Consider the following 14,397-nt stretch of genomic DNA (forward strand, 5'->3'; position numbering starts at 1 on the left):
TGTGCACCTGTGCACACACACACACACACACACACACACACACACACACACCACTCTGACTGCCCAGCTGGGGGTCAGAAGGGAAGGACACCCTGGGAGCGAGGTGGGTGACAAGGGGGAAAGAAGAAAGAGGTCGGAGACAGCAGGGCCATGGGGCAGGGGCATCAGGACTCCTGGCCATACCCCAGATCCATAGCATGGGGAGGAGAGACACGCCAGACTGATGGTCAGGGGGTCCCCAAGGGGCCCAGGAGGGTTGCCAGGGCACTGGGAGAGGACAGGGTCTGGGGTCCGGTGTCCATCACCTCCCTGGGCACCTGGAAGCAGGAAGAGACACACACCCCCTATTGCAGAGGGAGCTCAGCTTACTCTACGGTCAATTGGGCTGTAGAGACAGGCTGTCCCCAGGATCCCACAGGCTTGTAGAAGAGCCTGTTGGCCTTGGATCTCCGTCCCTGACCCACTGTGCTCCCAGTCCTGGGAAAATGCTTTGTACTCCCTCGAGGCCCTTCTGAGCAGAGGGAAGCCTGGGGGCTTGGGGGGCTGAGGACCTGGGTATGCAGAACGTGGCAGAGCACTGACCACTGTTCAGGGGACCAAGGTCAGGACCCTCCTAGGTGCAGCCTCAGGGTTCCCATTTGGAGGAGGTTCCAGAGTCAGTGCTCTGGGCATGGTGAGGAGGCCTTAGGAAGGAACTGAGCACCAGGACAGGAAAGGGAAACAGGGACAAGGGAGACTTCTGAGGGTTTCTCACATCGTCCCCGGAGCCCGCAGATCCTGCTGCTGTGAGACACTCAGAGACAGAGACAGAGACTGAACACAGGAGAGAGGGAACCAGGAGAAGTCACAGACTTTCCTCCATCAGCTTGGAAATGGGATCCCATCATTTTGCTCCATTCTCTTCCTTAGAGCGCAGTCACACAGGCCATCCACCCTAGAGGGGAAGGGATTCCACAGGGATGTGTGACCAGGATTCGGGAATGCCCGGGAGCCACTGTGGAGACTGCCCCGCACATGGATGCAGACGAGTTCCAGGGACCTGAGCCTCAACCTAATGGGAGCCCCTGGAAGTCTGTGTCGTGAGAGGACAAGGTCGGAATCCGTTCATTGCAACCTTCCCACGGGGCCTGGGACAAAGGGGTGGCTTTGCCTGGACCCCAGAGCAGACCCAGCCGCTCTGAGCTGTGTTCCATGCCCCGCCCAGCCCCTGGCTCATCCTCGCATTGCCAAGTGTGTGCCCCAGCCTCCTGTGATAGCAGGTACGGAATGTATGTAGAGGTCCTACCCCTGATGGTGTCCCTAGAAGTAGAAGCCAGAACACCCCACTGTGCAGATGGGGAGACTGGGGAGTCCCTGAGAGGCACAGGGTCTGTCCAGAGTCACGGCCCTGGTCACGAGCAGAAGCCCGGTCTGAACCCAGCTCTGCGTCCTCACAGCGGGGACACCGGCGGCACCCAGGCCTTGCGGGGGCTGTGGGTGGGCTGTGTGGGTGTCACTGTATGGATGGGGCATGGGGGGAAGGGTGAGCATTGAGCAGCTGGGGGAGGGGGGCCCTTGGGGGCTCTTGTGGGAGAAGGAAGTCGGGCAAGGGAGCCCCAGGCAGTGGTGACCTCACTTCCCTGACAACGGACCCCAACAGAATTTGGAACCCAGGTAACCAGGCACCCACATTCCAGAGCCAGCCCCCTGCCCAGCTCATTTCGTTGGAGATCCTCGAACGAAGAACATGTTTGCGTGTTGCATCCCCAAGTCCGGAGGCTGCAGGCTGAGGAAAGCGCGCCCTGCAAACACTTTCCCTCGCTGGGGATGTCGTGTCAGGGCTCCCCGACACCTCTGGCCATTTGGCCGGAAGGACCGAAAGGTGACACCATGAGGCCCAGAGCCGGCCAGCCCAGCCCCACACACTCTGATCTGACTGTGCAGCCCCAGGTCGCCTCCCTGTGTGTGTGTGTGTGTGTGTGTGTGTGTGTGTCTGTGTAAGAGGGGTCTTGTAGGGTGGGGCCACTCCGAGCAGGAGCAGGCTGATGAGGGGTCAATGTCCAGTGGGCAGGTCATGTTCACACCCCAGGTCAAGCCTGGCTGGGTGGGACGGGGTGTGCGGGGGCTGTGCCCTTCTGCCCAAGTTTTATCCCGAGCCCTGCAGGGATGGGTCACTGCATCCCAGGTGCAGGGCTGTGCATGCACAGGTCTGTGTCTTATCTGGGAGCAGCAGGGGGCCTGGGCAGGAGGACAGTGAAGACAGCAGGGCAGGGCTGTGATGCCTCTGGGCCGGCTACCGGTCCCTGTCTTTGCAGAAGACCATTCATGAGACTGAGAGGAAGCTGGTGGACACGCCCTCCTCTCCAGGAGCAGGGACAGAGGATAATCTGGGAAGGGTGCTGATTCCGCCCAGGCCACTGTCCCCAGTAGTCATTCACTCAGTGAGTGTGATCCAGGAGCCAGAGCCCACGGAGGCCGAGCCCGAGGGTGAGAAGGCTGGGGCTGGGTGTTTGTGGTGTGTGGGGATGGGTCAGTGCTGGCCCCACAGGGAGGAGCCCCCACAGGCTGGTGTGGGTCCAGGAGCAAGGACCGGGCTCAGAGCACCCAGCGGGTGGACTGCTGTCGGGGAGACGTCCCAGGGAGGGTTCCTTCCTGGCTGCGGCTTCTCTGGGAGCCCCTGGGCTGTGCTCTCTCTCTGCAAAGGCCACGGAGAGGCAGGCACATGGGTGAGCTTTTCTCCTCTCACAGCTGCTCCACCATCTGAGGAACTAGAGCCGGCTCCAACTTCTTCAGCCGCTCTAGAGGGAGGGGTGGTGCCTGCAGCGACTTCAGCAGGAGACCAGGAGCCAGCGGGTGACCTGGCACCTGCCCACGGAGAGCCTGAAGCTGTGCAGGAAGAGCCTACTGGAGACCCTGCCGACGGAGAGCCTGCCCCTGAGCCCGGCACTGCTCCTGCCCCCACACCTGCCCCTCTCTGTGTTCCTGTTCTTGCCCCTGCCCCTGCCCCTGTCTGTGCTCCTGATCCTGCAAAGGATGAAACTCCTGCCCCTGCCCCTTGCTCTGCCTGTGCTCCTGTTCCTGCCCCAGACCCAGCTCCTGCCCCTGCGCCTGCCAGAGCCACTGCCCTTGCCCCTGCCTGTGCTCCTGTTCCTACCCTCCAGCTCATGCCCCTGATCCTGCCCCTTCCTCTACCCCTGCCAGAGCAGCTGCCCCTTCCCCTGCCTGTGCTGCCGTTACTGCCCCAGAACCAGCTCATGCCCCAACTCTTGCCCCCTCCCCTGCCAGAACTTCTGCCCCTTCCCCTGCACCTGCCTGTGCTGCTGTTCCTGCCCTGGACCCAGCTCCTGCCCCACCTCCTGCCCCTTCTCCTGCCAGAGCCACTGACCCTTCCCCTGTCCCTACCTGTGTTCCTGTTCCTGCCCCAGACCCTGCTCCTGCCCCAACTCCTGCCCCTTCCCCTGCCAGAACTGCTGCCCCTTCCCCTGCCCCTGCCTGTGCTCTGGTTCCTGCCCCAGACCCAGCTCCTGCCCCAGACCCTGCCCCCTCCCCTGCCAGAACTGCTGCCCCTTCCCCCTGCCCCTGCCTGTGCTCCTGTTCTTGCCCCTGACCCAGCTCCTGCCCTGGATCCTGCACCTGCCACTGCTGCTGACCCTGTCCCTCCCCTTGCTCCTGTCCCTGTCCCTGCTCTTGCATCTGTCCCTGCTCCTGTCCCTGCCCCTATCCCAACCGCTGCCCCTACTCCTGCTCTTGCAGGGCTCCCAGAGCCACATCCAGAGCCCACAGCCCTGCAGGGAGAGCTCCTTGTGCAATTACCCTTAGTTCCTTCACCAGAACCCAATGTCCCGCCAGAATGTTTCATCCCCTCCCCCTATGTTCTTTCTCTCTGGTACATATTGACTGTTACTTTATCTTTTCATGTTCTGTATACTGTTTATTATTTGTTTTAAGTAAAATTACTTGTTTTCAATTGAACACGTCATGCACATTGAGTATATTCACAACATTGTGCCACCCCACCAGAGAACATTGCTGCAGAATATCTCCTTCCCCAAAGGAGTCCCTGAACCAGAAGCCCTCCCTGCCCATTTCTCCCCCAGCGCACACCCTCAAAACCCCTAAGCTGCTCTCTCTGTTTCTTTACCTGTTCTGGATGTTTCTGTAAGTGGAATCACAATAGGTACCTTCGTGTCTGCCCACCTATTTTCAAAGGGGACTCTTTTTTTTCTGTGTTTATTTGACATAACATTTCCCTTATTGGATACTGAAATCCCCGATGGATTACAGATCAGACATAATCATAGAGACCACTTTAGGAATTATGGGCACAATCTCAGGGCCGAGACCCCTGTTCCTGCTGGGACACCACGGCCTGACCTCAGACAGGAAACAGCTGGCTTTCCTGTGACCCACACAGAAATCAGGGAAATGCAGAAAGCTAGGAGACACACCACAAAGGGCAAAAGCATTGCTCACAACCCAAGGCCAGAGAAAGGTTTCCCCTGCCTCTGGTCCAAACCGTGCTCCAAGTCACTGGGTTCCACAGGGACAGAGACCAAACACATGCAAGTCCAAGGGGGAGGATAGGCACGCGGGGAGTATGTGTCAGAGATGCGGGAGCTCCAGGGGAAGGACTCCGGCAAAGAAAACCCTATGGAGGCAGCACTGGTCACGTTCAGATCAGCAGGTTTCTGGTCCGGGGAACAGCAGCCCTGGGGAGAATGTGAGGACAGAGAAGTCCCCCGCAGGTCCCCTGGAGAGAAGGGTGACGGGCACCCCTGTCTGGGAGAACAGTGAGCCACACCCATCCCAGGTCACAGGTGCACCCATGACCTAGCACGCTCGTCCTCGGACTCACCCCTGGAAACTCTCACTCGGTTTTTCAAAGATGTATTTTCAGGAGTGTTCATCACAGCAGTGGTGGAGAGAGCAGGCTATGCACCAACACTAATGCCCAAGGAGATGGATGGGATCCTCGGTCCCAGTCCTCATGATAGGATGCCCTGTAACTACTGTCACAGCTTCCTCTGGGGCACAGGATCGGGGAAGCCCCTCCTGAGACTCCCTTCCTGCCACCCTGCTCCTGGGAACATTCAGAATTGTCTGAGGAGGAGGTGGAGAGGATCCAGGATGACAGCAGGTCCGAGGAGAAGGATGGTCAGCACTGGGAGGACAGTTGGACGTGCCCTGAGCCACCATCCAGGGCCCGGGCTATGATGCCCTCAGACCTCACCCCAAATAATGGCTCCTGATGTAGGGACCCTATTTCCGTGGTTTCACTCCCTCCCTCCCTACATCATTTATTCACTCCGTCATTCATTCCCCCGCCTCTTTCCTTCCCCTCCACCCTTTCCATCCTCCCTCCCTCCCTCTTTCCCTCACTCCCATCCTCCCTCAGGCCCTCCCTCATTCAGCAGAGGATCTGGGGTCCCTGCTTCTACTGAGCACTGGGGCTTCATCAGTGAGCACCCTCCCAACCCATGCAGTCACGTCCACTGTGGGTGGCGACAGGGGCCAGTCCTCAGGGTGAGCAGAGGTGATGAGCACCAGGAATCTGCTCCTGAAAACAGAGGCCAGTTGCACAAAGAAAAGAATGGAGAGACCCACTCTCAGTATTTCCTCTAGAAAAATCTAGTCCTGAAAAGTAAGTATATCCTAGACTTAATGCAATGTGTGTTCTCATGGCAGGTACGCACTGATTCCTGGAACCAACGAAGAGTAAATCATCCAGTGTTGATGGGGGTTTGTGACACACCTTTTCTGACCAAATGACAGCGATTCAGCCAACATCTCCAGGGCCTCCAAGTCTTCCCAAAGCCTCTGCAATCCTCTGATTCTTCTATCGACCTCCTTGGGAAGCTCTGTCCTGTTGTCTTCCTTGTCGCCTGCCTCTTCTGGAACCCTTCTCTGGCCTCCCCACCAGGGCCGCCCTCACCGGGATTTCCCGTGACCCGTAGCTAGGTGCCCGCATCCTGTGCTGGGCCCCACGAGCCCCGTGCTTTGTGCAAGGCCTGTGTGCTCACTCTGGGTCACTTGGCATCTCCCCTTGCAGCGGGCTGCATCTTCCTGCGCTGGGTCTCCTCTGAGCAGTCTGTGAGGCCGGACTGTGCCCATGTCACGGGCACCGAAGCACGAGTCTAGAAGGTCCAGATGACCCACTCCCAGTCCCAGCGTGTAGAGAACGGGCCGAGGGTGGTTCCCAAGCAGAGGAGGACTTGGGCCCAGGGGGCCTGAGGGAGGGCATGGCATAGTGAGCCTGAAGAAGGAGAGCGAGTACCGTGGCGGCCTGGGTGCTCAGGCCTGCTGGGAGACCAGGTCCCACGTGCACTGGCTCTGTCCCCAGGACTGGAGGCCATCAGGGTATCCACACTCCCAGGCTGCAGGCTGGCAGTGACTTGCAGGGGGAAGGCACCGCTGGTGCAGGAGAGAGCCCTCCACAGGGAGGAGGGGGCAGGCGCTCCCCCAGCAGCTAGAGGAACTCAGGGTGTCCACACTCCCAGGCTGCCGGCTGGCAGTGACTGGCAGCGGAGGAGGCACCACTGGTGCAGGAGAGAACCCTCCACAGAGAGGAGGGGGCAGGCGCTCCCCCAGCAGCAGGTGCACTGGGGAGGGCTGAGGGGGCATCAGCAGACAGCAGTGGCTGCAGCTGGGGTCTCCACACAGGCCCCTGCCCCAGGGCCAGCACGAGATTGGATGGCCTTTGTCCCCGAAACACAAAGTCTGGCCCAGGACCCCTCCCTCAAGCCCCCACTCCCAATCCTTTGTACTCAGCTCAAGTGACAAGAAATGGCCAAGAGTTTAGGTGGTGTTGGGTGCACAGGGACATTTGTTTTTCTGGCCCATGCTGTAACACTGCTGGCATTTTAAAGATCTCAAGGCTTTGATTCAAAAACTGTAGGAAGATAGCTTTGTAGCTTTCTGGAAACCTGTCTCTGTGCCTTGCAGCCCTCCCATCCCACCAGCTCTGCTCAGAATCCCTCCAGGCCACAGACCCACAGTCTTGGGTCCTCAGATGTCCCAGATGATGTGATCCAGGTGGGGCAGCAGGACACACTGCAGATTTCAGCAAACCCCCCCCCCAGAAAGTGAGGGTACCACTGGGCGAGGTGTCTGAAAACAGCCAGGTCAGGGTTCCAGGAAGACACCAGAGGCACAGGAGGAAATGGGGAGCATCTGAAGGTCAGGTGGGGACAGTCAGAGCTTCCAGGCCCTATTCCCTAACGCTCCTCATCACTCAGCCTTTCTTCCAGTGAATCTGCTTGGTTTCTGTTTGCCCCAACTGTTACCCGTTGCCCTGGGCAGCAGAGACTCACATATGCCTTTAAACGTTTAGGACATCGAATGCCCTCCAGTAGCCACCTCACTACAGTTGGTCGTAAGCAAGAAGTCACTGAGGTCTCCAAGGGTCTGGACTTGGTGTTTCCCTCTTCTGAGATGGAGACACCTGTGGAAGGTGCAGGTGGCCAGCTGGGGGGGGGGGGGGGGGCAGGCACCTGACATGGACAGATGGGGTAGGTGAGGCCCAAGGCCCCAGGGGTGTGTGTCCGGCATCTGCACTGAACAGGTCTTCAAAGCTGCAGATTGGCTGGGATCATCTTCAGGCTGAGAAGGAAGATGAGGGGAGCAGAGGGGAGCAGATGAGGCTCAGCTTAGACAGGAGAGGGCTGAGCCACTCCTTTGGGAGAAAAGTGGGTCAGGTCCAGGCTCATGGGGACAGACCTTAGGCCACTGTGTTACATGAAATAAGCCAGTCCCTAAAGGACAGATACTGGATGACCCCACTCGTGAGGGACGGAGAGCACTCCAATTCACAGAGGTGGAAGGAGCTGCTGGGTGCCGGGGCTGGGGAGGGGGAATGGGGGTTAGGGTCTCGTGGGTAGAGGTTCAGTTTGGGATGACAATGAAGTTGTGGCGATGGATGAGGTGGCAGGTACAGAGCAGTGAATGTACGTATTGCCACTGAATTGTACCCTGAAACGTGCTTAACGGTATCAGTCGTATGTCCACTACACCACAATAGGAAAGTAGCGAGTCAGGAGGACAGGGCCATCGCGAGCCCCAGGAGGGCCCTGGAGCAGGGACCCTGTATCTTGGTTCTCGCTCTCACGCTCTGCCCCTTGTTGGTGACCGAGCTCACAGTAGGCACTCAGTGAACGCTTGCTAACACATAGTGCAGAGAGAATCCACAAGTGCAAACCCTCCAGTGGGCACTGAGGGATCCCAACAGGACGCGCATCCAGACAGAGCCAGTGCCCACATCTCACAAACACCAGCACAGAAATAGCCATTTAAAACCAAGGCAGGAACCAGAAATAACCCAGAGGGCTCCATGCTCCTGGAGGCCGTGCTAGCGGTCACAGCCTCTGGTGGTCAGGGGACTGGGGGTCTGAGAGGTGGCTCGGCGCACCCCTGACCCTGAAGGCCCATGGCTGCCGCGAGGTGCAGGGACTGGGAGGAAGACCCAGCCAGGGCCCATTCTGGCTCCAAGGCTGCTGCAGGGCCGCTCCCAGCCCACCAGGCGATGTCTGTTTAGAACCAGGGAGAAAACCTTTTCCCTCAATTGTTCTTTTTAAAGATGGTTGCTCAGCATTGACACAGAAAAACATTCGACATAAAACTGGAGCCGTTCACAGCTGCAAATGACCCACAAATGATCAAAATGCACTGACCACAAAGAAAGGAACTTGTGCCCCAGGCAGGCCTCCTGTGCATGGGGGCAGCTAGGGGCCCTGGACATGCCCGAGCGGGCAGTGCTGGACTCCACAGTTGAGGGGACAGAAGAAGGAATCTGCTCTTATGGCTCCGCTCAGAGAGGCCACCCTGATGGAGACGGGGCGAGCCCCTCATGCGTTCTGGATGTCCTGGTAATTCTTGGGCACTGCCCAAATCTCAGCATCTTCATGACCCGGGTGGGGGGAGGGCAGCCCAGCAGCATCAGGTTCCATGTGGCCTCCGGGGCTTGGTGGGCTTGTGGTTCAGGTGGCTCTTGTCAGGCCACATGGCCTCCATCCCATTGGCCAGGTCGACCCCCATTGCCTGGTGACAGGCCAATGTCAGTCAGTGAACCTCCACCACTGACCCCCCCAAAAAGGCCTCCATATAGTAAAAGTTGCCCTGGTGCCTGGGGATGTGGGCCTGGGACTGCAGCCGGCGCGCGTAGCTGAAGTTCTCATTGGCCACCCAGTAGAAACTGGGGTACAAAGTGACAAAGGGGGGGACAGGATCTCCACACCCACATGGTCGCGGAACTTCATGTCCACATCCGCGCACACCAGGTCATCCACCTCACGGAGGAAGCGCTGCTCACAGAAGTGGCTGATCATCACCATGTGCTGCATGGATGCATCCTGCCAGCACGGGGCACCGCAGACCTCGAGGACCACCACCCTCCAGCCTTCCTGGAGAGGCACACAGGCCCGGCAGCTGGTGGTTCGTGAAGACATACTAGGTGACACTGTGTCCACCATAAGGACCACCGCCCTCCAGCCCTCACAGAGGAGCACACAGGCACAGCAGCCAGCTGGTCAGTGAAGACCTAGTAGGTGACCCTGTGTCCCACCATGAAGTGCTTCTTCGCCGTCTGCAGGACCAGCTCCAGGAAGACCACATAGCTACGGGGACAGGGTGAGAGGAGGGTCACTGCCAGAGGCTGGCAGCAGGACCCTGAAGCTGAGGGCCATAGACCTGTGTACCTTCTTCAAGGCGGCAGGCCCTGGGCTGCTTTAAGCAACAGCCACTCTCCTGGCCTCTCCTAAGTGAGTCTGCCCATGGGGCCTCCCTACCTTCTGCTCCCAGAGATGGGGGCCATCAGCACCCCAACTTACAAAGGGGTGCCTAAGGCTTAAGAGGTTGGAAGCCCATGCAGCCCCACACAGGCTCTAGCATGCTGGAGCCAGGAACACTCCCCCTGTGCTGAGCTCCCGGGCAAACCCCCAGGTCCTGTCCCCACCTGCCAGGAGCAGAGCACCTTGGGGCACAGCCCTTGTTTCTATGCCCTACAGTCTGGGTAGAACCAGCAGGGCCGGCCACCGGCCCCATTTTGTTTTGAGTGGGATGTCACCGGCCCCCACAGAGCTGTCTCCACATCCTGTAGGGTCCTCCCTTCAAGGCTACTGGGCATCCTGCTGACAAGGTCCTCAGTAAACCCCTGGTATTCCTAGGAGGGGTCACCCTCGAACTCCCCCAGGTCAGGAATCAGGTCCAGCCCATGGTCAGGGAAGGGGAAAGAGGACCTCTGGAAGAAGAAGGAGCTTGCTTAGGCCCCAGCCTTGAATCCAAGGGTGTAAGCTTCCAGGTCCAGGTCTACATCTCCCCAGATAAGAAGTTGGGAGTCTTGTCCAACCACCTCACATGGCTGGTCCCCCTTTGAGGGGACTACCTGCTCCCCACCATAGGGACAGCAGCTCCCCCATCATCAGACAAGTGTGGTGAGCCCCTCTGAGACTGATTTTTTTATACAGACACTAAGGCTACATCCTTACACCTGCCCCATCACGGGCAGGTTAGCAAATTGCTCACATCGGGAAGGCGGGCACTATATTTAAATAGCAGACAGGCACATTCAACCAGCAGACATGAGTCAGGTCATCACGGGGCAATTCGGGGCCCAGCCAATGGGGAAACAAGCCAAACATGAAGCAGGGGGAGAGAAGACTGCTCCTGGCAGAGGGCACAGTGAATGCAAAGTCTTGGACTCAGGCCTGAGGCACATGTGGGACAATCATACCTCTGGGTGGCCCACAGAGGGGCAGGCCGTGGTGGGAGGGGTGAGGCTGGAGAGGATGGGCAGGAGGGGAGCAGACCCCAGAGAGGCCCAAATGTTATGTGTCGAAAAGATCAGTCTGGTTACTGGAGGAGAATGGGCTCTGTGCGGAAGAGGACAGGGAGACCCCTAACCCTAACCCTAACCTAACCATAACCCTAACCCCTAACACCAATGCTAACCACTCATACCAACCCCAATGAAATCATCACAAAATCAGCAAATACATCCCTACACCTGTCTTAAAATAAATGTAAGAAGCCTGATCAGAAAAATTGCAAAACCAAGAGCTCTTAAATATATTGTGCATCGTAAGTGTCTCTTCACAAACATCTCAAAGGTTGTTCAATATAGCGAAACCAAGCAATGTTATACTCCGCAATAAATTTTTAAATAAAAACAAGTGGTCATATTAATTGATGCAGAAAAGGTTCTAACCAAAATCCAATGTCTGTTGCTGATATAAACACTCCTGAAAGCAGGAATAAGGGGTAATCTTTTTCAATAAATCTATAGCAAACACCATGCTCAAGTCTGAAAACTGACAGCTCTACTCTGAAATCAGGAACAAGGACAGGATGCTGGCTTTCACAGAAGGACAGACACTGTGTGATTCCACCTGTATGAGGTGTCTAGAGACAGAAAGTTGAACGTGGCTGCAGGGCTGAGAGGAAAGGGGAATGGGGAGTTAGTGTTTCATGCATACAGTCTCCCTCGGGGAGAAAGAAAAGTTCTAGAGAATGGTGTACAACCATGTGAACTCACCTAAGGCCAGAGAACTGTGAACCTGAAATGTTTTAAGTGGTAAATGTTAGTATGTTTAGTCACAGTGAAAACATGAAGGACTGATGCATGTCACCACGTGGACGGACACTGAAAACAGCCCAAGTGACATAAGCCATCCAGACAGGCCACCCAGATTGGAGCCATCTGTGCTCCTAAATCCATCAGGGTTGTGCAAATACGGGAAAGTCTCGGGAGCAGTTCCGGAAGAAAAAAAACTGGATCCGAATGGAGCAGGACATTTCAGACAGTGGGGCAGGTGGCGACAGTTCAAGTGGGCCTGTGGTCTGGATTATAATATGGAAACAGCGGTGATTTCCTCGTTCAGGGCTATGTGGTGGTTCTGCAGGAGCGTGTCCCTGTTCGGGGTAAAACGCACTGAAGTATCCCGTGTGAAGTGGCAAATGTGGTAAAGAAACGACAGCTGGGGAGTCCGAGTGTGGAGATAAAGCGTATTTGTGCCGCTGTGACAGGTTCACTGCACCTTGAAATCACCGCAGAGTCAAGCACTCTTACAAACAACCAGGTCAGCACCAGGTCACAGGAGCAGAGACCACATCAAGCTTCCTGATAGAGGCCAAGTCCTCCCAGACCCGGTTCACTCACTGCGGAGAGGCCACTCACCAGTGTAGGAGGCCACAGGTTAGGAAGAGACTCATGGGAGGATGACATCGGGGGCCCCTGTGTCTCGGGTGCAAGAGAAGCAGCAGGATATGGAATTCGAATTTTCCACAACGTTCCACCAAAAACCGGTTAGAACTGTGAAAATGCATGAAGGGAAGGCTCAGTCAAGTGGACTAGGGTCGCCAGAAGGGGCGCTGGGCGGGGAAGCCAACTGCTCAGTGTCAATTACACGAACAACTGTCAATTACAGACCCCACATTAGAAGCTTCACAGCAGAGACTGATCAGTCACAGGCCCCAAAGGGGAAGACGCCGGTTTTACTTCCTCCAAGAAGTCACCACCCCTGCAGCTCAGTGGGTAAGAACCCTCCATCACCCCGAACCCTGCTTTTCTCCAGAACAACCCTCCCAACTTCCTCCTCCTCCTCCATGAAATGCTGAACAGGGGACAGCCCTGCTCTCGGACACCCGTGAGACACCGATGACAGACATCCAGGGAGACGGACAGCCCTGCTCTCCAACACCCATGAGACACCAACGACAGACGTCAAGGGAGACGGACAGCCCTGCTCTCAGACACCCGTGAGACACCGCTGACAGACGGACACCTATAAGACACCGACGACAGACGTCAAGGGAGACAGTCAGCCTTGTCCTTGAACACCCCTGAGACACCGATGACAGACATGGAGGGAGGCGGACAGCCCTGTCCTCGGACACCCGTGAGACACCAACGACAGACGTCAAGGGAGACGGACAGCCCTGTCCTTGGACACCCGTGAGACACCAACGACAGACGTCAAGGGAGACGGACAGCCCTGTCCTGGGACACCCGTGAGACACCGACGACAGACGTCGAGGGAGACGGTCAGCCCTGCCCTCGGACACCCGGGAGACACTGACGACAGACAGACACCCGTGAGACACCGACGACAGACGTCGAGGGAGGCGGACAGCCCTGTCCTTGGACACCCGTGAGACACCAACGACAGACGTCAAGGGAGACGGATAGCCCTGTCCTCGGACACCCGTGAGATACGGACGACAGACGTCGAGGGCGGCACGCGGAGACCGGAAGACACTCTGTGCTCAGGAAGAACCGACGCCGTGAGAACACCTGCTCTCCCCACAGCCGTCTGTCTGCAGAGCGCGCGCCGTCGCTACCGAACCTCCAGACACCGAACCGACAGCCCGGACCGCGTGTGGACGCGGGGAGCACCCTGCGGGGCCGAGGCGGGGGGAGCAGGAGCACCGGGTGGGCGGCCGAAGGCTCCCTGACTGCAGACTGCCTGCGGAGCCCCCGGAACCGGATCCGTGTGCGCGTAAACACGGACCCGCGGACCAGCCCAGCGGATCCGGGCCCAGAGAGGGGAGACCCCACAGCCCCGCGCACAGCCCCGCCAGGGACCCCACGGCACCGCACACAAACCACGGAAACCCCACCGTCTACACAGCGCGCCCCTCCTCCGCGGGGTCCTGTGAGCACGGAGCCCTCGGCAGTCCCGGCTCAGGCAGCTTCTCCTCACCTTCTCCTCCCGAGGCGGGTCCTGAGGAGACCCGGGTTCTGTGGGTGTGGACACCGCTCCATGTCCTCCACTGCGGGTCCTGTCGGTGTGGACGCGGAAACACGTCCTCCACTGCGGGTCCTGTCCGCGTGGACGCGGCCCCATGTCCTCCCGAAGTCTCCACAGCGGATCCTGAGGAGGCCAAGCTCCTGTCGGTGTGGACGCGCACCCACGTCCTCCACTGCGGGTCCTGTCGGTGTGGAAGCGGAAACACGTCCTCCACTGCGGGTCCTGTCCGCGTGGACGCGGCCCCACGTCCTCCCGAAGTCTCCACAGCGGGTCCTGAGGAGGCCGGGCTCCTGACCGTGGATGAGGCCCCACGTCCTCCCGGGGCCTGGGCGTCAGCACAGAGGGTCCTGAGGACTTGGAACGCCCCTCAGCTCCTGGAAAGCGCATGCCCCGCGGGAGTCGCGGAGTAGGACTCGGGCGCCCCCTGCGGGCGGTGGGGGCGGTGCAGGGCCGGTGCGCTCAGTTCAGTGGAGGCACCTGTCCCTTCTGGAGTCCAGCTGAATCCATTACATTTTGAAAATTCAAACTGAAATGGAGTCCAATTACCCCCGACATCTCCAGAAATAGAAACAATTAATTAGAAACCATACGGAATTAAGTGAAATGCAGGCACAAGCTTTACAACTTATACCAAAATTCATTCAACATTGTAGATAAATTTAAAATGTTAAACTGTCAA

At 58.0% G+C, this 14,397-nt stretch overlaps 1 pseudogene; it reads right to left on the reverse strand.

The window, feature by feature from the left end:
• Nucleotides 1-7,516: 7,516 nt before the first annotated feature.
• Nucleotides 7,517-9,467, reverse strand: LOC130544150 (histo-blood group ABO system transferase 2-like; annotated as a pseudogene).
• Between the last annotated feature and the right edge of the window lie 4,930 nt (nt 9,468-14,397).

The sequence above is a fragment of the Ursus arctos genome, unplaced genomic scaffold (genome assembly GCF_023065955.2).
Source record: "Ursus arctos isolate Adak ecotype North America unplaced genomic scaffold, UrsArc2.0 scaffold_19, whole genome shotgun sequence".
Classification (NCBI taxonomy): Eukaryota; Metazoa; Chordata; class Mammalia; order Carnivora; family Ursidae; genus Ursus; species Ursus arctos.